The sequence below is a fragment of the Podarcis pityusensis genome, assembly GCF_964106645.2.
Source record: "Podarcis pityusensis genome assembly, chromosome: 13".
Lineage (NCBI taxonomy): Eukaryota > Metazoa > Chordata > Lepidosauria > Squamata > Lacertidae > Podarcis > Podarcis pityusensis.
Genome location: NC_138038.1, coordinates 22,544,967 through 22,570,574, shown reverse-complemented (window position 1 = coordinate 22,570,574; position 25,608 = coordinate 22,544,967). Strand labels below are relative to the sequence as shown.

The 25,608-nt window shown below is 46.1% G+C and overlaps 1 protein-coding gene and 1 long non-coding RNA gene across 4 annotated transcripts in view; one reads left to right on the top strand and one right to left on the bottom strand.

Annotated features, from left to right (window-relative positions):
* Positions 1-25,608, bottom strand: part of ARHGAP23 (Rho GTPase activating protein 23) — a 164,851-nt gene that overhangs the window by 114,211 nt on the left and 25,032 nt on the right. The window lies entirely within an intron of this gene.
* On the top strand, positions 16,744-22,376 carry LOC308462178. The gene is made up of 3 exons (XR_013979047.1): positions 16,744-16,905; positions 17,036-17,621; positions 21,707-22,376. It is a non-coding gene; the product is annotated as an uncharacterized lncRNA (long non-coding RNA).

Genomic DNA, 25,608 nt, shown 5'->3' with positions numbered 1-25,608 from the left:
AAACGGCGTTTCCGTGCACTGCTCTGGTTCGCCAGAAGCGGCTTAGTCATGCTGGCCACATGACCCGGAAGCTGTACGCCGGCTCCCTCAGCCAATAAAGTGAGATGAGCGCCGCAACCCCAGTGTCGGCCACGACTGGACCTAATGGTCAGGGGTCCCTTTACCCTTTACCTAAAGTGAGCCAGCAAACTTCCTGCCCAAATGGAGACTTGAACCCAGGTCCTTCAGGTTCTAGTCCAGCACTCTAGCCACTACAGCATGCTGGCCACTGCTCCAAACCTATTTGGATGGAACTGCAAACATTCAGCTCTCTCTCTGCTCTAAAGCTCCGTCCATGACGCTGTTATTTTAATAGTGATTATCTCTGTACAGAGCGACTGCCAATTCCCCTCTCTCGTTTAAAGCTCAAAACAGCACACATCAGCGAAAGGAAACCCATTGGTTTTCACGGGATGAAAACACTATAAACAGAGGTGGTGGGACAAAAAGGCAAAAAAAGAACAGAAGCGGGCGATATCGAAAGAGGGCCCGCCCTACTCAGAAATCAGCTGTCTGAAAAATGAGACCCTGGAATGCCGACAGGGAAGGAATCTCAACCATGCAAGCCCAGGACGGCAAAATACACCTGAACTATGTTTAGACAGCAGAAGATCTTGCTGCAAACCAAAAATCTGCGGCTGGGGGGGGGGCGGAGGCTGGAACTCTCACCAGGAAATATTGTTACCCCCTTGCTCCCTCGTTCATATCCACCAGCCTCGAGCAGCAGAATTAAAAGTTGCTCACTTACTGGTCAACTTGAATGTAAATTGCACTCAAGGCAAAACCCGCAAGATGGTGCCAAAATTAAGCTTCCTGAGACTTGCAGCTTGGGTTGTGATTTTGTTTTCTTAAACCAACTTGTCTTTGACTTGAGCTTAAACCAATTATGTGAAATGTAGCCTCGTCAGCCTCCCCTTGATTGGGAATGCCATCCAATCTCCAAAAGGTTCCTTACCTACTGCCCCTTAGGCTCGGTGTAAAATTTTCACCAGCTCCCATCACCTCAGCTCCCTGCCTCTTTTGGTCCATTTTCCCAAAGGCCTCTGCTTCTAATTACTGGCTATTTTACGCTAATTCCTTCGAACCGCCCTTCCCCTTCATTCTCTTATCTCCTGGACCATGGCTCACCTCCGCTTCTCAGCCTTTTTGCCTGACTCCATGGAAACAGTATGCATCCCCTTCTCTCTCAAGGCCCCTCTCTCAGCCAAACTGACAAAAACATTTCCCTCACAGGTGCTTGAACATTCTATTGCTCACAACCCACCAGCCTGAGAAGTTAGAATACTCTTTTTTTTAAAATAATGACGCTGTGGAAATTCCACCAATGGTGTGGGGTTTAAGCCAGCTGGTTTTATCAGGGAAGTTACTAATATTGCTCTTTTCTTTCTTTCTTTTTAAAGGATGCTTTTTTGTGTGTGCCCTAAATGGAATATGGCCCTCAGACAAAGAAACCTCTTACATGTCTCAGCCACATCCGTGCTCTGCCAAGGCCCTGTCAGCGTTGTGGAAAAATGATGCACAACCTCTTGACTCTAGTGATCCTTACAATCTGGCATGTTTAAAAAACATTACTGAGGAACACAGGCTATGGGGACAATAGGACCACAACGCACGGATTTTCCATCTCATCATGAATCACCAGCTGGATTCATGAGCCAAAGAGAGTCACAGCACTGCCTGCCACTGTAATGTCATGACGGATGTCATCTCCAAAGAGTGAATAATCACTTTGGTTTTATTTTACCCCCCAAAAGTACTATTTCACACAAGGGCCCAGTGTGAAGCACAGCAACTAGCAAACCTTGAATTCATGCACATCCCACCTGCCAGAACGCAGTAGCTGGACTGGAGATTGAGAGTGGCCACCAAGACCATATAACACCGGTTCTGAGAGACCTGCATTAGCTCCCAGTACGTTTCCGAGCACAATTCTAAATGTTGGTGCTGACCTTTAAAGCCCTAAACAGCCTCGGTCCTGTATATCTGAAGGAGCGTCTCCAGCCCCATCATTCAGCCTGGACACTGAGGTCCAACTCCAAGGGCCTTCTCATGGTTTCCTCACTGCGAGAAGCCACGTTACAGAGAACCAGGCAGAGGGCCTTCTGGGTAGTGGCGTCTGTGGAATGCCCTCCCATTAGATGTCAAGGAAATAAGCAATTATCTTACTTTTAAAAGACATCTGAAGGCAGCCCTGTTTAGGGAAGTTTTTAAATGTTTAATGCTGTGTTGTGTTTTTAACATTCGGTTGGGAGCAGCCCAGAGTGGCTGGGGAAACCCAGTCAGATGGGTGGGGTATAAATAATAAATTATTATTTTTTATTTTTTATTATACCTTCAGTTCAGACCAGGCTCAATGAGCATAAATACCAGCAAGAGCAGGTGTAGCTGCTTCTCTCTCCCATCTCTTTTTCCACAGCAGCAGACAAATCACACAGCTTTCAAATTTGGGAGTGGGGGGAAGGAAAGGGTGTCAATGGGGAGGATATGACTTATTTATTTATTACATAAAATCTGCATGCTGCTTGATTGTAAGAAAAAGCGTCAAAACAGTTTCCAAATGATTCACAGTTTTTGTCATTATTTCAGTATTGTTAACTAATACTGGTACTGCAATTTATTACCCACTCTTCAACCTAAGGTCCCAAGCTGTTGGGTCACAACTTTTAAAACTCAACATTAAAACTAAAACACAATTTATTTACACAATATTAAAAGCAATTTCAAACAGGCTTTGCAATTCATGTAGCAAAATTCAGAGACCTGCTCTTGAAGCTGCCCATAAGAAGCTGCTAGACCCATGAGAACCACTGCTGCCTATTACATGGGTAGATAGCTACTAGGCCAGGTGCTGCTGGACTACAACTCCCATCAGCCCCTGTCCACATGGCCAATGGTGAGGGATGATGGGCATTCTATTCCAAAAACATCTGAAAAGTCTGTTGGCTACTCCTACTCTTCTCGGACTTGCAGCGGCTGTCTGTCTAGCAAGAGTTCTTCTGCGTCATTCTTTCAACTGGAGGAGCCAAAGTTTCAACATGGGATTTTCTGCAGGTGAGGCATGTGTTTCAGTGCTGAACTGTGGTCCCTCTATAATGCAATTGCCAAAAAAAAAAACCCAAACCCAACAACCAATATATATCCTAAAACAGCTTTATCCAACCTGCTGCTTCCCAGACATTACTAGACTATATATCCCATCATCCCTTACAGTGTTGGCCATACCAGCTGGGGCTGATGGGAGTTGCACAATACCTGGAGAGCACCATGTTGGGCCACGCATTGACGGAAGTTACCTTTTCATGTTGTTGTTTAGTCGTTTAGTCGTGTCCGACTCTTCGTGACCCCATGGACCAGAGCAGAGGACCTTTTCATACCTCATAATAACTGCTGCAAGGACAAGATAGCACAAGATAGCCACTTGCCTTTTTCTTGAAGCAAAAGGATTTGTGCCTTTGGTATGCACCCTTAGCACCCAGGCACGATTGACTTGTTGCAGTAGTCACTGATTGTAAAGCCAGAGTATTGGCCAGAGATAGAGATACTCTGGGGTGGGGCACGTGCTTTGAAAAGCAAAGGAGGGTGGGCTAGGCATGTGTCCTAGGTCATCAGACTCAGGAAAGCTACTTTGTGAGAAAGCAGTTGATTTCTTTTATAAAAAGAACGCTGCAGCGATTGTGCAATGTGCCCTCTTTCCTTCTCTCCTTCCCTCCCATTGCAGACTCCATTAAATATCACTGTATGTAAAAAGACCTTTATAGTTAGCTTCAGTCACCGTGTTTATGTGGAATCCCTACATCTTATGCTAGACTGCGGCCCCCAAGGCTATGGAATGACCTCTTCTAGAAAACTGAGGAGCCTTCCTTTCTTCTCTCATTTCAGCGCGTGAATAAAATGCCTTTTTAGTCGGCTTCTGGAACAACCCCCCTTCCCTCAAAAAACCCAACTTAAAAGGGTTTTTTCTATCCTTCTGGGATTCTTCCACCCCCTATGTACAGGCTGATGTGGTCAACAGCTGGATCAGGCTGTTAAACTATCATCGTGTGCTTTTTTTTTGCTGATTATTTAGTTATTTTATTTAAATATATGCCGCACATTCATAGAAATATAACAAGGCAGGGTACAAAATGAATATTATTATTATTATTATTCCCTTCCAACTCTACAATTCTATTCTATGCTATTCCAATTATTCATTCAATTTATATACCCTTCATTAAAAGATCCCAGGGTGATGTACAACATTAAGAACACATTTTACGGAGTATAATAAAAAAATAATAATAAAACAAACAACAAGGCAAATGGTAAAGGACCCCTGAATGGTTAAGTCCAGTTGCAGACGACTCTGGGGTTGTGGCACTCATCTTGCTTTCAGGCCGAGGGAGCCGGCATTTGTCCACAGACAGCTTTCCGGGTCATGTGGCCAGCATGACCAAACCGCTTCTGGTGCAACGGGACACCGTGACAGAATCCAGAGCGCACGGAAATGCCATTTACCTTCCTGCTGCAGCAGTACCTATTTATCTACTTGCACTGGTGTGCTTTCGAACTGCTAGGTTGGTAGGAGCAGGGACAGAGCAACGGGAGCTCACCCCGTAGCGGGGATTCAAACCGCCGACCTTCCAACTGGCAAGCCCAAGAAGCTCAGTGGTTTAGACCACAGAGCCACCCATGTCCCTTTTAAAATAAATAATAATAAACAGCATAATAAAATAATCATAAGAACAAGTCCCCACCGCCAGCTGTAACAGGCTATAGAAAACATAATGCTACAACAATAACTTCAGTATAAGCATCAATTGTGTATCAATAAAACTGGTGAGGGAAAAGGGTCAAGCTTCAAAGGTGTGTCTGAACAGCCAGGCTTTACGTCTGAGAGGCTCTTGGCTTCCAAGCGCCTGGAGAAGCAACAGGACCTCAAGCTCACCTGCTTGCACTCACTTGTTTGTCATGTCAATAAAGAAAATGACACAGGGACTCTGCCAGGCTTGACATAAACACCCCATTAAAACGGGCGTCAAATATTGATTCGGTGACTTGCAAAGCAAACACAGCAACATCCTGGTCCTGGCCTTGCAAGTCAGCTAGAGGCACTGCTGCAACAGATGGGGGGGGGGGGGAAGGACCAAAGAACCAAGGGGCAGCAGGGATGCAACCTAAGAACTGCACTGTCTTTTCCCCAGTGGGAGGAAAAACAGAGGCTGGAGGAGAAGGCAGCCCCCTTCCCCCCTCCCAGCTGGACCAGAAAAAGTTTGCTGTCCCTCAACTGAAAGGGTCTTGCTGACAGGGACTTGCGCGCACTCTCTCTCTCTCTCTCTCTCTCTCTCTCACACACACACACACACACACACACACACATCCCTCTAAGTTGGAACCAAACAATACATTGAGATAAGAAAGAATTTGAAAAATTGTTAACAGAAAAACACAGTGACAAAGCATTCACACAAATTTATATAATACAGTTATACCTCGGGTTGAAGTAGCTTCAGGGTAAGTATTTTCGGGTTGCGCGCTGTGGTGACCCGGAAGTAACAAAGCGTGTTACTTCCGGGTTTCTCCGCTCGCGCATGTGCAGACAGTCAAAATGACGTCACGCGCATGCGCAGAAGCTGACAAATTGCGACCCATGCAGATGCGCGGCCACGGGTTGTGTTCGCTTCTGGATGCGAACGGGGCTCTGGAATGGATCCCGTTTGCATCCAGAGGTACCACTGTAGGGTCAAATTTGAAGAAGGTTCAGGAGTCCTGCAATTCAAATGGGAGGTGTGCAATAAATCACAGCACATCAGAGTTAGTCTGGCAACTTCTTTTTTAACTATGCATTGTCTTTCCCTATTGCAGAAGGAGCTATAAAGAGAATTGCATTACAGTGGTACCTCGGGTTACATACGCTTCAGGTTACATACGCTTCAGGTTACATACGCTTCAGGTTACAGACTCCGCTATCCCAGAAATATTACCTCGGGTTAAGAACTTTGCTTCAGGATGAGAACAGAAATCGTGCAGCAGCGGCACAGCAGCAGCAGGAGGCCCATTTCCTAAAGTGGTGCTTCAGGTTAAGAACAGTTTCAGATTAAGAACAGACCTCCAGAACGAATTAACTTCTTAACCCCAGGTACCACTGTACAATGTTGTATCAATGGCACTGGGCTTCGTGGATGCCCCTTAAATGGGGAAAGATAGAAGCTGGCAAGCGCTGTCATTGTGGGGAGGATAAAGGTAACTTTATCAACCTCAGGTGGAAATGCTGTAAAAAGCATATGATTTCTGATGAATGGCGGCCACTGTGCCTAAAGGAATTTGGGGGCAAGGCATTCCACTGGACCCTTCGTTCTTTTTACTGAGCTATATTAAAAAATTGCACAAGGCCAAGGCATCAAGCCCAGCTGCTATAGATTATAACACTTATTTTACAGGAGATCCCAGAAAAAAAAATAATCAAAATCCGAACAAAATGGATGGGAGTACAGTGGTACCTCTGCTCACAAATTTAATTCGTTCTGGAGGTCCGTTCTTAACCTGAGGTACCACTTTAGCTAATGGGGCCTCCCGCTGCCGCTGCTGCATGATTTCTGTTCTCATCCTGAGGTAAAGTTTTTAACCCGAGGTACTACTTTTGGGTTAGCGGAGTCTGTAACCCGAAGTGTTTGTAACCCGAAGTGTCTGTAACCCAAGGTACCACTGTCCTTAATATGGTCAAGTCAACCTCTATGATTAAGGAAGACAAATGGGACAGAAATGAGATTAATGGATGGAGTTTAGTAACAGAGGATGTAAACCTAAGTTGATCACATTCATTAATGTCAGTGTATCTACTCTGAATAAAACTTAAGCACCATCTGCACTGTATATTTAAAGCTGTATCATACCACTTTAAGAAGTCATGCCTCCCCACCCCCACAAAAACCTGGGAACTGTAGTTTGCTGAGGGTGCTGAGAATTGTTAGGAAACCCCTTTATATCCCCAAGAGAGCTACATTTGTCAGTGCAGCTTAACAAGCAGTCCTTCTTCCCAGGGAACACTGGGAGCTACATAACTCTGGGTTTTTTTTAGTTTTAATTTTATTGAACAACAGAGACAAGACAATACGCACAAATAGAAAAACAAAAAATGAAATAAGTTCAACATAAGGAACTTTTGATAATGAAGTCAAAAGAAACAGAAAAAATCAGGAGTGAACGAAATGGATACGATTATAAAATTACCAACTTACATTGTACAATGAAAGAGACAGAAACAAAGAAAAAGGACTTGCCTGTTTATCGACGTTGCCAAATAACACCATATTCTGAAGGGATTTGCCACGCGTGTGGCATCATATATTTAATAAATAACCCTTTAATAGAGGGGAAATCAGAAGGATTTGCCACTCAAATATTACATGTCAATCTCTCCGAGACAGCTATTAACACAACTTGGAAGTTCCCTGAAGGAAGGGATAAAGCACCACCACATGTGCTGTGATGGTCCCAATTTAAATGGACAAGCACACACACACACACACACACACACACAGAGAGAGAGAGAGAGAGAGAGAGAGAGAAAGGAAAACAGCCAATTGCAAGCACCTTTTTAAAATGCATGCTTTTAAAAAAAGGTAAGCATGCCAGCTGAAAATGCTAACTGGCTTGTTAACTACTCATGCCACCCCCAAGATGTGGCTTCCCACTCTCGCCACTAAGTGTGAACCAACTAGTTTTTGCACTTGATGCTGGGCCTGCTTCTCCAAGGCTAGATTCCTGCGCCTCCTTCCCCATTCTGGCCAATTGGTCTAATTATGCAACATGTTGCAGCCGCACCTCCATGGATCAGTGACACCTGTTCAAAACCTGCTGATTTATTTGGGACGCACTCTGCAGCTGCTGCAAATACACGGCTGGAACTGAAAACCACAGAAATTTGTTGCATCCTTAATTTACGAGGGGTGGGGGTGGAGGAGCAGGTCAGCATCAAATTGCAGGAATGCGTTTTTTGATCCCTTGGGGTTGCCGAGAAACCTTTTGGGAAGGTGGATCAAGAAAACGAAGGTGAAATGGAACAAACCAACTGCAAGGCAGCCAGATAGGGAGGAAGCAATCTAGATTGCTGACATTCCTTTCAGGGTGTCAGCGTGGGGAAGGAAACCAACTTTTTGTCATCCCAAGCCAGCAAATGTTTTATCTCAGCAGCACTCCAGTTCTCGCCGCCTTTCCTCCGTCAGTCAATACTCGATTCCCATTTGGCTCCCATCCCTGCTCATCTGCATCGTTACTGAACCTCTATCTTCCGTGGCAAACTTCAGCGCACCGACTGCCAATTTAGGCGCAGTTTTGTTTTCGTTGCTTTAAGTTTGAAAGCGAGGCACTTTTGCTGGGCTCTCGGCCCAGTTAAGTGTACACAGTGCACAACATCCCCGGGATGCAGGCCTGACCTTCGGAAATGGGTCTGGATTTTAAAATTCCAAGATGCCCATCACACACACACACACACACACCGATTTCGCATCTATTACAGATCCACCCCAAGAATTCTGATTCAAAGAGAAGCAACCAGCTTTCTCCCCCTCACTCAAAAAAAAAAAAAGCCATGAGACATGCTGTGGATAGCCTTGCACAAGAGCTTACCGTGGCTGAATTACAAAGAAAGAAAGAAAGAAAGAAAGAAAGAAAGAAAGAAAGAAAGAAAGAAAAGGGGGAGATGGGACTCAAACCCACATCGAAGTCAGTTTCTAGTCCAGATAATGAACTGCCCAGTTCTAATTGTGCATAAAAAGTGGTTCAATGCCAAGCCGGGAAAGGCACTGCACACCTGCAGAGAGAGACGCTTCCTTTCACTGATATTTCACATATTCTGGGTCAGCAGTGGGGTCAAATGCGACCACCACCACCCCCGCTTGCCTCTCTATCTGGATCTTCAGGACTCTCCCAAGCCACACCGTCCTTGAGCATTTTAGCCTGGCTGGAATGTGTCCTTGAATTCTGATAATGCCTATCGTTTCTCTGGATGCAGGATGGAGGGGGGGGTACAATTTCAAGGAGAAACTCACTTTGTATTTAAAAAAAAAATACAAAAAAACAACATTTACACCCGTTGTTCTGTTGAATTTTGCTCCTTGCCCTGCCCCAGAAGGGAACAGGCTGAAAACACCTCCCCACCTCTGTCCTTGGTCTATACAGTATATAATAGCATTGTAAACAAGACTCCAGGAATCAGCTCTGGAAATAAGCCGCCGTTATTTCGTGCAGAATGGGGCAACACTGAAAAATTCAGCTTACCGTTTCCTTCCTCCGCCGCTCCCAAATTGTTCTTCTGTTTATCTGTTTACATTTGTGCCCCCACCCTTCCTCCAAGGCGTGTGCCTGATCCGTTCTCCACCCCACCCCCATTTTATCCTGTGAAGTAAGCCAAGGCGAAGCGACAATGACTGGCCTACAGTCACCCAGTGAGTCTTCACGGCCAGCAGGTAGGAGTGCTACTACGCAGGCCTTCGCAGATCCAGGTGCGTACAGTTCAACATTCTGCATGGTCTCCTGGCCTTCTACGAACACCTCGCTTCAAAAGGAAGAGTGGGCTTGCAGTGCTGAGAACACAACTCATCACTCAACCTGAGGCAATGGTAACTTTCCCACAGAACGACGTAAGAAGAGCCACACTAGACCAAAGGCCCATCTGTGTCCAGCATCCTATCCTCACAGTGTGCTGTGATTTATTGCACACCAGATGGGGGAGATGTCAGGCGCCACCCTGCTGTGTCCAGGCATCTTCACTTGTTCGCAAGTGGTCGATAGCCAGGTGCAAAATGCGCCTGGTGCCTGCCCAATTTCAAACGCTGCTCCCCATTTCCTCCAGAGAGTGAAAGCAGGCACAGTGGATCTGTGGAAGGTGGCAAGAGGGTGTGGGGTGTGCGTGTGTGACAAATGCAGAAAGTACCTCTGAGTATTCTGCACTACTGCAGAAGATGACCTGGGAGTTGCATCAAGAAGCAACTCACATTCTCACTGGATACTTTTGCATTGGCTCGTCCCGCTGCCAATGCGACGTATTTTGCATGCAGGTACTGACACCAGCTATGCCCAAAGCAGCAAATGGGAATGTGAGGGGTTTTCCAATCCAGTTACCTCTTTGGAATGACGTGGTTAGGCGCCAGAGTCCTCCAAGGTGGCCTCTGCAGCTGCCCCTTGCTCTGCTCTTCCTGCCACACAGAACAGAACAGGCTCTCTTACTTCCTACCACCCATTCAAAGTGACCAAACGACTTACAATCCAGGCTTCCCGAATGGGGTTGTGTGTGTGGAGAGCGCTAACATTTGCTCGTTTAAAAGCCTCCGCCTCCCGTGCTAATTAATGGAGTGTGAAGCTGTCGGCCCATCGTTTAGAGCTAATAATGGACTAGCACATGTCACTCATTGGTCCCCGAGTGCCCAGCTCCCTTGACCCGTAAATAAACCGGGTAATTTACAGTGCTACTCGCCTGCCATTCCCCTGCCAGGCGCTCCTGCAAGGGAAATGGCAAAAAGGAGCTCGTGGACGAGAATGGGCCAGGGGCAGGGGGCACGGCAGGGTGCTAAATACGCCTAGGAGGATAGGAAACTCACATGGCAGCAGCCGTCAACATTCAGAATGCTCGGCCATGTGGCTTCCGAAATAACTAGCCTCAGTGGTGGTGCATTCACACAGAGACACATCGCAACTTTCCAGCACACCCCAGAGCACAAATGGGGAGAAGACTGTTGCACTCAGGTCCTATTTTGAGATTTCCCATAGGCAGGATGGGATTATCCAGTAGGACTCTACTTACCATTTTTTAAAGAAATCATCATTATGCTAAATAAACCTTTACATGTGAGCTGCAGCCACATCTGTTCCAGATTTAACTTTCAAGAAAGTCTGGGAACTGTTCTAAGAGGGTGCCAGGAACCCATTTATCTCGTTGCTTGTTTTGGATAATGGTCGTAATCTGAGTAGCATCTGAACTCCACAGTCCATCCTCGGTGTACCACCCTGTGCTTGTTCAGAAAGCATCAATAGAGAAAACAGGTGACTGGATGCAATGGTGCCAGGGCATTACAAGAACTGGGCAAACTTCTTCTTCTTCTTAATTTAGAAGTGGCCAAGCAGGAAACCTAGTCCTTGTATGCAAATCTTTTACAGCCCCTTGCTGCAGCAGGCAAGGCCCAGCCAAACTGGCAATGGAATTCTCCCACAAGGGTAAAGACACCTGCCCTTTTTTCAGGGAAGTCTGGCACTGCTGGGCGTAAACACATGCTCAATGCTACCTAGCAATGGATCTATTTCTATGCATGCTGCAATATGAAGTGGTAGGGTGGACTAGACAGCTTTAAGCCATAAACAGGTGATGCCCCTCAGGTGTAAAGTGAGAAAGGCAAAAGTTAAATACCATCCCGCAAGATTAAAGTATATAAGAATTTAACACAGCATAAAGGTGTTTTCTAAGCCCAGCCAACCGCTTGCTGTGCTAATTTCTATTTGCTGGGAGGTGTTTTTTTTAAAAAAAGAAAAGCCTTTCAAAATGACATCCAGCTCCTGAAGTGGTATAGTCCATGAAGTGGTATAGTCCAACCTCATTCATTCTGCTTTATGTATAAATGAGACCTACGATATGAGATCCCACCATAAAATCTGCTTACAATGGAACCTTTTCTGACCTTAGTACATGGAAAACAGCTCAAGAGAAAAAGAAAAACCCTGCTTCCCCCTGTTAAACAACAACACTTCCCACCTCCCTGAAAAAAACAAAAGTTCAAAAATGCGTGCTATCTTGTTTTGAAAGCCAAAGTCACAAGATATCCTTTCTCAAGTCACAAAACACTTCCTCTCTCCTTCCTACTTCTTACCACCACCACCACCACCAGGGAGACCTGGAAAACACAGAAATAAATTATAAAGGAAAAACATTATCTTCTAGTGGGAAGAAAGAATGGGCATAGTTTAATTTCTTTTCTTTCTTTCTTTTTTTCTTAGAGAGAGAGAAAGAGATAAGAGATTTTCTCCATGCAAATTGTGTGGAGTTAGCATAACATGGGTATTCTTTGTGTCATGGTTATTTCACATAACTCAAGGATGAGGCCAGGCACTCCAAATAGGTTCAGAGGCTGAGTCAAATTAACCCCTCCTGGGGTGGTGGTTGTGGGAACTGCAGAGGAAGCATTACGGAGACTTCTAGAAACAGAGGAAATGGCCCCCCCACTAGCATACATCCTATTCTCCTTCCTCAGCCTCCTTCAGAAAACCCTAAACAAACAGCATTGAAATCAGAGGCATTTCCCCCAGAAAAGCAAGTCTTTTGACTTCCTGTTTTCTTTTAAAGCATGGAACCCTGGAAATAGATTCTGGCTTCGTGATTATGTTCCCTTTTTAAACAAAAAATAAAATAAAAGACGAAGCAAAACACAATGAGCTATTTCCTGCGGCAAGCCTGGAAGGGATACCTCATAACTCACGTTCTGGTCTGTCCTAGGACTGTGGGTGGGATATCCTAACTTACAAGGTCAGTGGGGAAAGAATGTTTCCCCCCCACCCCTTTCCAACACACATTACTCTTCACAACGCTCTCCTTAAAAAATATCCTAAAAGTCTCAAATTACTGCAGAAATATCTGCTTGAGTGAGGTAAAACAGGTGGAATCATATGGGACGGGGGAGAAATCTCCACAATAGGCCTCAATTGGGATTTTCTAGCTATTGTGCATGCCCCAATCCTCCAAGAGAGCACACAAATGAAAAAAAAGATACCGCAATTAACTTTGGTGCTTTTCTGACTCCCATTTGCCTGTGCGACAGTTGGAGTTGAGTAGCTAGGGTTGTCATATTTCAAAAAGTAAAAACCAGGACACCCTGAAAGTGGTTGAGCGTTTTTTTAGGAAGACCCCCAAGTGGTTGTTTTTTTAGGAAACCACTGAAAACTTGATTTTTCGATTGACTTGCCTACAATCCAGGAAAAAGTGCCGCCTTTCAGAAATTCCCCCCGGACATCAATTCTGCCTTTGAAATCCCAGTAATGTCCGGGAAAATCCGGATGTATGGCAGCCCTATGTGTAGCAATAACCGTGAAAACCTAGCACAGGTGTGGTGGAATCTCTGGCCCTCCAGGTGTTGCTGAACTACAACTCGCATCATCCTTGGTCATTGGCCACGATTGGTGGGGCTGGTGGGAGTTGTAGTTCAGTATCATCCAGTGGGTCAGAGGCTCCCGAGCCCCAACCTAGTTAAAATGGACCTTTCCTCTTCTAAATGCCGTTCCCCTTTGGAGAGGATCAGAGATTTGTATTCCAACCCTACTTGGGAGAGACCCAACCCAACAAGGCTTTAGACCAACAATCACAGGGGCCCTCTTCTCCTCTAAGAGCAGGAGGAAGACTGGAGAGCGGGCTGAGCTCATTATACTCCACCTACCTTCAGAAACTACCAGATGTTTTCCCACAGATTACTAGCAGTACTGTTTTCATCTCTCTCCATCTCTCGTCTTCCGCCCCCTCCACTTCAGCCCACACGCATACACAAGTCTCAAGGACTGGGAGCATCTCGCTGAAGGCCTTTCCTTTTGATCACACATCTCACCCACCACATTCCCCCTACCCCAGTCAATTCTGGCCTATCCAGAGGGGTAGCCAATGCATTGCTCTCCAACCGTTTGCAAACTACATCTCCCACCAGCCCTTGCCGGCACAGCCAATGCTCAGGGGTGGTACCGTATTTTTCGCTCCATAAGACGCGCCTAGTTTTTGGAGGAGGAAAACAAAGGAAAAAAATATTCTGAATCCCAGAAGCCAGAACAGCAAGAGGGATAGCTTCACAGCGAAAGCAGCGATCCCTCTTGCTGTTCTGGCTTCTGGGATAGCTGTGCAGCCTGCATTCGCTCCATAAGACGCACACACATTTCCCCTTACTTTTTAGGAGGGAAAAAGTGAGTCTTATAGATCAAAAAATACGGTACATGCTGCAGTTCATCAGCATCTGGAGGGTGTGATATTGAGAACCCTTATATCTGGGAGATGATAGGGAATAGGTTAAAAATAAAATAAAACCTGAGTTATTCCAAAACGTTTCCCTGCCACGTGGGTGGGACCTAATTTCTTACACTGCGGCAAAAAGCCTCTGGGACTCCATGGCTTTATAAGTGGCTTTCCTAAGGGTTTCCTAAGGGATTGTGAACGTTTTTCTATATTTTGCTATGTTTCTCCATTTCGTACTGATGGGAAAATTTGTACATAGTCCCTGCCCTCCCTGGTTCGAGCTGTGTTGCACAGAGCGTGACTACAGTAAATAATGATTAAATAAAACAAAAACAGGAATTATCCCTATCTGTAGCGACAAATGGATAAAATGTGGAGGCAGTTAAGGATGTTACAGACCTTGAAAGTGTGGCTAAATTCCAAGTCACCGCTGTTTGGAGAGAAGATTTCTGTATTCTACAATCGATTGACTCATAAGAAAAGAGAAAGAGAAAGAGAAAACTAGCAACAGCTAGCCAGGGTCCAAGATTGTTAACTTCCCCGTCCACGACAAGAAGTCTTCTGTGGTGTAACGTGCCTTACCAAGAGTCCACATTTGTGATTGCTGGCCAGCTCACCACCGACAGGTGAATTTATTTAATCAGATAAAAGCCATCATACTTCCCCAAAACCTGTAGAAGGGCAAGATTTCACCCTGACCTTGTGCAAAGCCTCTCAGGGAGACTTGGAATGCAGCAATACATCTTCCAGTTTTGCCAAGTGTCTCCAAAGATAGTGCAAGGCCAAGGAGAGGCCCCACACCCTTCTTCCGGGCTCCAGAGTAGTAGTAGTAGTAACAATAATAATACTACTACTACTAATAATAATAATAATAATTCATTATTTATACCCTGCCCATCTGGCTGAGTTTCCCCAGCCACTCTGGGCGGCTTCCAATCGAATGTTAAAAACAATACAGCATTAAATATTAAAAACTTCCCTAAACAGGGCTGCCTTCAGATGTCTTTTAAAGATAAGATAGCTACTTATTCCCTTCACATCTGAAGGGAGGGCATTCCACAGGGCGGGCGCCACTACCGAGAAGGCCCTCTGCCTGGTTCCCTGTAACCTCGCTTCTCGCAATGAGGGAACCGCCAGAAGGCCCTCGGCGCTGGATCTCAGTGTCCAGGCTGAAGGATGGGGGTGGAGATGCTCCTTCAGGTATACAGGACCGAGGCCGTTTAGGGCTTTAAAGGTCAGCACCAACACTTAGTAGGAAGGCTCTCCCTAGCACCAGAGAGCAGCAAGGTGTCTCCAAAGTTAATCCTCAAGGACAGCCTCTCCCAATATACGCCATCCCGGACTCTGTGTTCATCATTTGAGACCCTTTTCATGTGCCTCCTCCATGTGAGGTCCAGAGCGTGGCAACACAAGAACAAGCCTTCTCTGTAATGGCTCCCCATTCGTGGAACCCTCTCCCCAAGGAGGTTTGCCTGGCACCTTCATTATATATTTTTAGACGCCAGGCGGAAACGTTCCTCTTCAACCAGGCCTTTGGCTGATTAATATTCTACAGCCTTTCAAATGTGTCTGTGGGAAGGGAGGGGTATTGTTTTGTTGTTAGTGTTTTTAATCATTTACTTATTTTTAAAAAGTAGAGGTAAAGGACCCTTGGACGATTAAGTCCAGTCAAAGGCGACTATGGGGTTGCGGTGCTCATCTCGCTTCAGTCCGAGGGAGTCTGCGTTTGTCCACAGACAGCATTCCAGGTCATGTGGCCAGCAAAACTAAACCGCTTCTGGTGCAACAGAACACCGTGACAGAAACCAGAGTGCACGGAAACACTGTTTGCCTTCCCGCCGCAGTGGAACCTATTTATCTACTTGCACTGGTGTGCTTTCGATCTGCTAGGTTGGCAGGAGCTGGGGCAGAGCAACAGGAGCTCACCCCGTTGTGCAGATTCGAACAGCCAACCTCCTGATCGTCAAGCCCAAGAGGCTCAGTGGTTTAGACCTGTATTTTATTCTGTGAACTGCCCTGAGATCTTATGATGAAGGGAGGTATATTACATACATGCATACATACATACATACATGGACCGCTCTCTCCGATCCAAAAGTGCTATCCCTCCAAAGCTCAGCACAACACCAAAAATGAGATTCCACACTCCCAGCAGGGTCTTTGGGAAGCACAGCCAGCCAAAAATGTGTGGGTCTCTGCGCTTTGCTGAGTCACAGTGCCATTAAGTGCCCTGTTCTCACCACATCCCTGAGCTAATGGACATCTGGCCACAGAAAGCGCAGGAAGCTGCCTTATGCAGAATTGGATCGCTCCATCTACCTGGAGGTGCTAAGGACTGAACCCAAAATCTTCTGCATGCAAAGACCTAGATGGCCAGGCTGACTTTCTGTTTAATGGCTCACGTCCCACAGCTGTTCACCATTCAGGAGCCCTGCTTTGGGGTGGGGTGAGAAGCAGCAACTATGACTCTTTGGCCTCCCCTTCCCACAACCCTGCGGCATGTAAAGCTCCCTTGTTTGTCCACGCCATGCCAATCAAAAGCATGTATCGTGTTCCACTGCCAAGCCCTGTGTACCGATTTTCTCCCCCCTCTCATGACGCCACTTTTGAACAAAAAACAAAAAAACCACACACAACCTTCTGGTTGTGGGGTTAAGTCACCTCTTTGCTGACTACAACTGGCCACAACTGAGAACCCAGGGCTTATTAAAGGGATGGAGAACCCTTTAATTTATTGGACTACAGCTCCCATCATCCCTGATCACTGGCAATGCCAGCTGGAGATGGTAGGAAATTGGGAGTCCAGCACACTACCTCCCATCAGAAAATTTTGCCCCGCTCCCATCTTGTTAAAACCGGGCAGTCCCCTTGCTCCAACAGCTGTTTTCAGCTTAAGGTTAATTGAACCTAAGGTAAGGTTACCAGATGTCCCCGTTTCCAGGGGGCAGTCCCCCGGATTTACAAATCAGTCCCCATACAAAATCCACTGAAGTTGAAAAGTGTCCCCAGATTCATTGAAAAAAATCTGGTAACCTTAATAAGGCCCACCATTCTAAAGAACAACATGTATTGATCCACAAAAGGCGGTCTACTCCAAGTAAGGTTCCGGCCCGGAATGGGGGAGGGGGTGGGGAAAAGAGAGAGAAAAGGGTCTGTGGTCAATCATTACCAAGTTGGCAAGAATGTGACCGAAAAGCACCACAATGGGGCTACTGTGCTAGAAGCAAGGGTAGCAGTTCCCCATCCCCCAGCCTCCTCCGCGAATCCTTTCCCTCATGAGAAGGCTCATGAAGGGGACCACTGTTGATGTCTCTCTCTGCCTCCACCATGCTGGGACACGGCGTGTCCGATCATTGTCAGGCAGCAGGTTAGGGCTGGGAGAGGCCTACTGGGCCAGATGTCTACCAGGGCTTACTTTCTTGATATGAGAAGCGTTGGAGTTTGAGGCCCGCCCCGGAAGACTACCCTACACTCAGATGGGTTCTGGCTGGCTATATGGACTCTCTGAGGACACCCAGAGAGTCCTTTCTTTTAAAAAAAGGCAGCCTCTTCTTTTACACCATCATAGGGCTCGGGGATACCTGGTTTTCAAAACTGTGATAGACCACCAGCAAATCATCGTGATAAGGTAAAGGTAAAGGGACCCCTGACCAGTAGGTCCAGTCGTGGCTGACTCTGGGGCTGCGGCGCTCATCTCGCTTTATTGGCCGAGGGAGCCGGCGTACAGCTTCCGGGTCATGTGGCCAGCATGAATAAGCTGCTTCTGGCAAACCAGAGCAGCGCACGGAAACGCCGTTTACCTTCCCGCCAGAGCGGTACCTATTTATCTACTTGCACTTTGATGTGCTTTCAAACTGCTAGGTGGGCAGGAGCTGGGACCGAACAATGGGAACTCACCCCGTCACAGGGATTTGAACCGCCAATCCTGGGCTCTGTGGTTTAACCCACAGCTCCACTTGCGTCCCCAAACATCGTGATACATTGATATATATCACGATGTCTGAAATAAGGATGAAGCTATGTAGAGGCATCAAGTGGCTTCACGGTTTTCCCCGCACTGTGATTTTTTGCATAATGATTTGCAATATATTGCCAAGTCAAATTTTATGAAACCAGTATCACGATATGGGCTTCAAACTAGTTCGGACAGTATATCATTATCAATGCAGTCATATCTCGGAAGTCGAACAGAATCCGTTCCAGAAGTCAGTTCGATTTCCAAAATGTTCAGAAACTAAGGCACAGCTTCCAATTGGCTGCAGGAAACTCCTGCAGGGTAGGGTTAAGGAACAATGGTATAATGCATGACCTGTACAACTTGCTTTGTTCTTTTTCTTTCGAGCCTATTGTTGTTTGCTTCATCCTATAGTATATACTGTAATAATGTTTGGAATAATGTTTTTTGTTTTTAAGAAAAGGAACAGTGCTTACTAGTTTGGACCCAGAATGATCTGTCTGCAGCAGATCATTATGCTAACTGTGTGGTGAGGACAACACTCTATAGTGTTGAACTTGCATTGAGAACAGGTCCCAGAACTGAGCTCCGGTACAAGAGTTCAGTACAAGTCGAACCCTGTGGCGTTTTGAAAAGTCACAAAGAAAAAACTTTCAGAATGCACAGCTCGGTGCTGGCACTGTAGGTTCAAATTCAGTGCTGCCAGCTCAGCGCTAGGATCCCTTGCCAGTTCCCAAATTCACCATTTGTATGCGCTAGGTGTGTGGCTACACACTTTTCTGGTATTTCAAGTTCACAGTTGCAAGGGGAGGGAGAGAGAGAGAGAAGGAAACCTAGCTGGGAAACTCGAGCATCTGCCAAGCAGCAAGCTATAAAAAAAGCCACCAGCAACCAGAGAGCACAATTTATAGAAGGAATACAGATGTGGAGAATATGGAGGGGAAGATAATAAAATGTTAAGAATTCAGAAGCCCATTAAACATTTCTCCCTTTGACTCCTCATTCCGTGGTTTAACTCCTTGAACCCATTCATCAGATACTGCTTGTGCATTTGCAAGACTCCACCCACCCCACACAACGCTGAGGTCTAGAAACTTTATTTTACTTCTTTATAATAATAAAAAAGATGAAGAAAACTAAGATTTGAAGTGGGCTGAAAAATCCACAGGTCCCATACTGGGGTACCTCATTCCACCCTACCAAAAGTTCAATTTAATTTTTTAAGGCTGGCTTGCACACACACAGCTACATAATCTAAGACAGGAAATATATGAGCCAATGAACAGTAAACACAAATACATTTATCAGCAAGATGTACAGCAGCTGTTCACACTCTCATGCAAATCGCAAGAGGTGGGTAGCCACGTTCCAAGAGATGACTGGATGCTCAAACTTGGTGATGTCACAACCACACAGTCTTGTGAACGATCTCACATCTGGTGGTCTGTAGTGTGCAAGAATTACCTCCGGGCAACGAGACAGGGGAAATTTGCAAAAGCTGGCTTTTTCCTCCAACTATTAGATGACAAATGACTAATGTGTGGGCTGGCAGGCTGCTAACAGTTGTAGGCTTCGTTTACAAAGCAATGTAGTAATTTCTAAATCAGCTAAACAGTGTGAACGAGGAGGGTGGTGGATCTCGGTGAACGCAGTTCAGTGCTAAACAGCACAGAGATCGTTCTACCTGCGACGTTTGCTCCATATTCTAAAATCTCCTGGCAAGAAATTCCAAGGGCATGCCACACTCGGACGCAGAATTCCAGCGGCCTAGCACAGCAGCCGGTTGTGGCGAGGGAGTAGAACAAACTTTCCTCTTGGCTTGAGTCTGCTTGGCGGCCTGCCGACTTCTGCAAGGATGGAGTGTCCTTTTAAACCACAAATAGCACTTTAAAAAAAGAAGTTAAAGAACCACACATATGCAGCATGATGAGCTAGGATTTCTCAAGGAACCACGTGGATTTAAGAGGCGTACCTTCCCGGCCTCGCTGCATCCACACCCCATAAAGGCAAAATTTCCAACAGAGATGAAAAGTAAAAATGCAAAGAACACTGGGGATTTCTTTGCAGCATAGCCTGCTACCCATCTCCAAGCCGTTTTAACAAGTCCCAAGAGGCCAGGCAAGTATCCAGAGTATTCTCTTCCACGCTCCCTCCATTATTATTATCTTTTTGCAGACACAAAAACTCTCCTCAAACATGCAGCAAATGACGCGATCGAGACTAATATGAACCCTGAAGCAAGGAGGAGGGAGTGATGCAAAAATTAACAAGACGCTGCTACGTCTCGCTTTCGGCCCGGGGCCTATTTGCTTTCAGTCCTCAGAAATGCTATTTCAGGATTACTGAAACCCTGCCCCCCCAACACACACACACACAATGTTGAGAACCCTCACATGTCCATTAGCATCTTACTTCAGGGAAATATTTCACATTTCTAGAAGCTAGAAAGCCAAACATTAAACTGTTTAGGAACGAGCCCCTTCCTCAGAGCTGGTGGGGAGTGAGAGAAATGTCCAAATTCTTAGGGGCCAACAATCCAGTTTCAGCACAGCTATTTCCAGACTCGAGCCCAACCAGGTAGTTGAAATAAAAGAGTTGCTCTCTCTCCCTCCCACTGCAAGCCACTGACTGGTGCTCACGAGCATCTCTTTCCTTCGCCTCACATTCTGTTCCCTTTGTAAAACCTCCACACCCATTGCCTACACCTTAGCCATACCCAGAGCTAGCAATCTGAACAATGCACACACTGGAAAAGGCATCCTTTTCTTGTGGCACAATGGAGACGTTTTATTGGCATCAGCATAACTTGGAGGCCAAAGCTAACTAGACTTTAATTAGAACACAAAGAGAGAGAGAAAGGTGAAGGAACTCAAGAAGGTATCATCTCCAGGTATACAGAAACTGGGTGTATCAACTCAGCAAGGATAGGCACTCTCCACATAATCATTTAGAGCTCAAATCAGTCTCTTTGTGTATTGTGTGTATTTTTACTGTAGATTCTACCAAGAGGTTCAGAGAACACATAATTTACCCCCTTACGAAGCAGTTTCCTGATTGATCCTTAAAGACCCTTCTGAGTATTTTCTCTGAGGGGGGTCTAATGAATCCATTACTGAAGAGGTGCCATTATATCTGAATGTTGTGATATCTCTTAGACCTGCCACGATGGTTCGCTCTTAACTTGGCACCTTTTGTTCTTCTGAGGTTGAAATTATGCATTTTTACAGTTTGTACTTTCTTTAATGGCTGGTCAGCCGTAATAAATATTTGATTGACGGAACTCTGCATCCGTACAGAATTGCTCTCTCCAACAGCACATCTGTATGTTTAGAGAGAGGAAATCTTCCGAGCCCATGATTAACATGAGAGATGAATTCCTAGGACCAGTATTCACTCCGGAAACCTTGCTTTTTCACCCCAAACACAACCTGCTCCTCACCCTGCTCCCCTTTATGGGCTGTTCACACTTAGCAATTTACTCACTGCTTGAACTACCATCGGGTGTGTCCCCCGCTACCATACGTTTACACCTGATCAGCCATAATATGATGCTAAATTACTGCTGGGAGATTTAGCAGTAGTTTCAAGCCTTCGGGGAAGGGAGAGCAGTAAAACAGCCACTGCAGGTGATTCTCATTAAGCCTCCAGTTCGGCTGGGCAGAAGAAATAGTTGAACAAGAGAGCTTTTCTCTTCTTCTAAGACAAGACAGCCTCCATTCCTCCCCACTTTACTCAGTGCAGGTTTTTCTCCTTCTCAGCCATGGGACATCACAAACAGGAACGAAAGCAGCTTAATTCCTGCTGAAGTCATCGCTTCCTGCCAAAGATCACATGGAAGTCAAACCGCTGCTGTTTGAGAAGGCAAGTATGAAAAAAAAAAGGAACTTGGCCACAGGATCTACCCAATTGATGCTGATGTGACCCCGTGTCAAACTACGGACTCAGAATCCATATAGAACAGGAACAGCAGTGTCAACAGTAGTGAAATCTAAGCATGTGGGACCAAGGCAAAAACGGTTCCTGCCTCAACTTTGTAACAGCAATGTCCATTTGGAAAATAAAAGGCAATGGGCGTGGTTTGAAAGCCTTTCCCTTAAATCTCAAGTGTCTCAGGGATGGCTGTGTTTATTCAGTAGTGAAGAAAAGGCATTCTGCACATGCTCAGAGACATCCTTATTAGTCACGTTGCAGGGCCACCAGTTCTCAAGGCGAGAGTGTCTCAAGCTAAACCTCTAGCAAACGTCCCATGTACAGGTGGTGATCATTTTGCGCATGTCCAATTGACGTGTGGGTCCTTTTGAACCCGGAAGAGGGCAGAATGGAGGCTGGCTTACGCGTGCTCCGCCGACACACATGGGGGGCCAGGAACAGAGCCCCCATGCAAAATGATCACCACCTGTACTACGATCCTGAACTCCTTGTTTCCATAGTTTGTCAGCCGCCTCTTGGGCTTTATTACGTTTTGTTTCTTTCTGGGAAGCACTTAAGATAGCTGACACATATGCTCTGGCTCATCAGAATCATTCCCAGAATCATATTTTCAACACTAGAGCCCGGCCTTTGGATCGACTAAAGTGATAATAGAGACACAAGTTTTCTGAACACGTGCGAAGAGTTCTTTTCTCAGGGTCTGTCTGAATAGCCACAGACAGCCCCCGACACAAATGAGATTTTAGGGAACCGGGGTTACAAAATGTAACTTATTTACATAATTCATCTCCTCCCCCTTCAAAAACAAATTATATTTCCTGGGCAGCTAACAGTGTATACAGAAGAGCTGTGCTGGCTGGGGGGCGGGGGATGATCTGGAGGGCACCAGGTTGCGGAAGGTAGCACTGACCTGGAACTTAATAAGAACGCACTGTTGGAATTACACCCACAACGGCAAATTGTTAAAATTTAGAGGGAGGAGGGGGGTGGCGTCGAGAAATGAAATTGAAGAGCATTGCAAAGCAAAAGCCAGAGGCAAGGTTCCGCCACATTTTTTAAAAAAAACCGAAAAAAGGAAAGAAAGAAAGGACATCCCATCCGGTTAAAAAAGCACCAGCGTAACCGGAAAAATTAGACAGGCAGGCAGGAACTTCTGTACACTGGGAAGCAGATAAGCAGGGAAGAGTGGAGCCTGTGGGGGAGACCAAGCTGACAAGGAAACTCAAATGAAAGGAAAGAACAAGAAAAGGCATGGGTGATTTTTTAATTCGTAACCGGAGGATGGACAAGGCCCATTCTGGGTAAAAGTACCGTACTTGGCTGCAGAAAGCTAGAGCCAGCAGTGAATATGTCTTAAAAGGAATGGACCTGCCCAGAAGTCAAACAGCCCAATACCAGATGTGTAGGAGGCAGGCCGCAGCCCTTTGATGGCAGCATAGAAGTCCAGCATAGAAATGCTGTCTACACATGCTCAGAGGCACACTATTTTTACTCTTACTCTAAGAACACATGTCAGGATGGCGACCAAGTTGAAATAAAGCTTTAAAATATACAGCCCACGAAGGATGGAGATAAACTCATGGCTGTTCATGCAAATATATGATGGGAAAGATTGCTACATCAACAGCACAGGAAGTTTTAAAAGCAAATTGCACATTTGGGATGAGGTAGGGGAACACCTGTTTTTTTAAAAGAGCATCCACTGGGATTTTCCGGGAGCAAGGGGAAATGTTTAAGCAAGCAACATCTTTGCAATGGCTCCCAAGGCCAAGATGACCTCAAAGCAGAAGCTCTTTCCAAAGCCAGGACTTAACCATGGATAATGTGCGGAAATAATCAAAGAACATGTGCAGAAGGAATGCACATAATGGCAACCAGGTCCCTCATATCGCAAGACAGGCAAACAGAGCTTCCTGGTCAGAACATGCAGTTAACTTTCAGCATGAGCCCTTAAAATGCCTTGCCTTGGGCCTGGCCCATATGGGCAGAAGACTGAGGAGGGAATGGGCTTGTGGCATAGACTCTAGCGCTTTGTGCAGCAAGTGAGGGATCATGCATTTGATCCCCTGAATTGTTTGTTTTTTAAAAGCTTCTATGCAAGTTAAAGAAGGAAGGAATCTCAGGAAGCCTAGAGCCTCTCCCCTTGCAGGTTTTCTAGGGAAGTTGTACGTATATGCATTTTACAATGGGGAGTATTAAAAAAATACAAATCACCCACCTGTGGTCTAAAGTGGCACAGTGCCCAACACTGCCATGATCAGACACTTATTAAATGTGAAATGGGGGGGGGGGTTTACATTCAAAAAGCTAGCATGGAGAAAGGTGATGGGGAAGCATACCTGGCAAGAATGGAGACCTGAAACAAAATGAATCAGGAAAGCTCAGAGGCAGATCCACTGGATTTGAGGAGGGGCACTGTTACACTGCAATATGGGGCAATCCCCAACAAGTGCCCATGTCAAAACCATAAACACCTCAAAAGATGGGGAAATAGCTCTACGGAACATCCACCCCTGCAGCAATTAGTATTGCCGAAGGATGTCAGAGACATGTGGATCCCCTTCTTGAATGCAAGCAAATGAACCATGTATATTCCACAAGTAAGGACCCACCTGAAAAGCACCCCAGGTTCCTGCTGAGTGCACTGAGCAGCCACATGATCCACACCCTCTTTGATCCCACCAATCTCAGCCAGTAGCCAAACTCACCTCCCAAGTAGCTATTTTCCTTCCTGTTTTCCTGAATCAGCAAGAGTCTTTGATGCTAGCATACCAGCAAGCTTCAGATCCCCCCCCCAAGCCTATCCCTGAACCACAAGCATCAAGGCCACACACCCCTACCCAGCTATTAACTCCATCCAAAGGACAAAGGCAGGGAACCAGAGAACATACCGAAACAAGCCATTCTGACCCACGTCCCGTCTTCCATGCCAGCACCATGCCTACATCACATGCCTTATACTGAGACAGGCTAACTCAGTATTGTCTACACCAGGCATAGGCCCTCCAGTTGTTTTGGGACTACAACTCCCATCATCCCTGACCACTGGTCCTGTTAGCTACGACTTGCCAAGGTTCCAGGCAGAGGACCTTCACAGTTTTACCTAGAGATGCCAGGGATTGGACCTCGTGCAAGACATCTGTGCTGCCACTGCGCTACAGCTGTGTTTTACTCCAGAATTTAAAAACAAAACACTAAACCACGTTGGGTTCCAAATTCACAGGCACTACCACAGATTAGAATCCCCACTTTGCATATGTTCACATTCCCACAGTTGAATCACATTGAGTGGAGCAAGGATGGCAGGACATTCCCAGCCCTACCTGGAAATGCCAAGAGACTGAACCCAGAAACTTCTGCACTCAAAGCTGGTACACCCTTCACCACAAACACACACCCTTCTTCATCTCCCCCCCCCCCCAGTTCATCCAGTATGAGCTTCCAGGACTTGCCCACTATAACCTCTCTCTCTTTCCTCCCAGTAAATTCTCCCTGGGATCACAGAATTGTGGAATTGGAAGAGACCACCAGGGTCATCTAGTCCAACCCCCAGCAATGCAGGAATCTTTTTTGCCCAACACAGGGCTCGAAGCCACAGCCCTGGGATTAAGAGTCTCCCTAACAGCCCCTCTTGATCCTCCAAGCCCACCCAGCATAATCCTTCTCTCCGCTCCGGGTCAGGCTTCTCTTGCAAGCCTGCCCAGGTCGACCCAGGGCCGCCAGCCCAGCT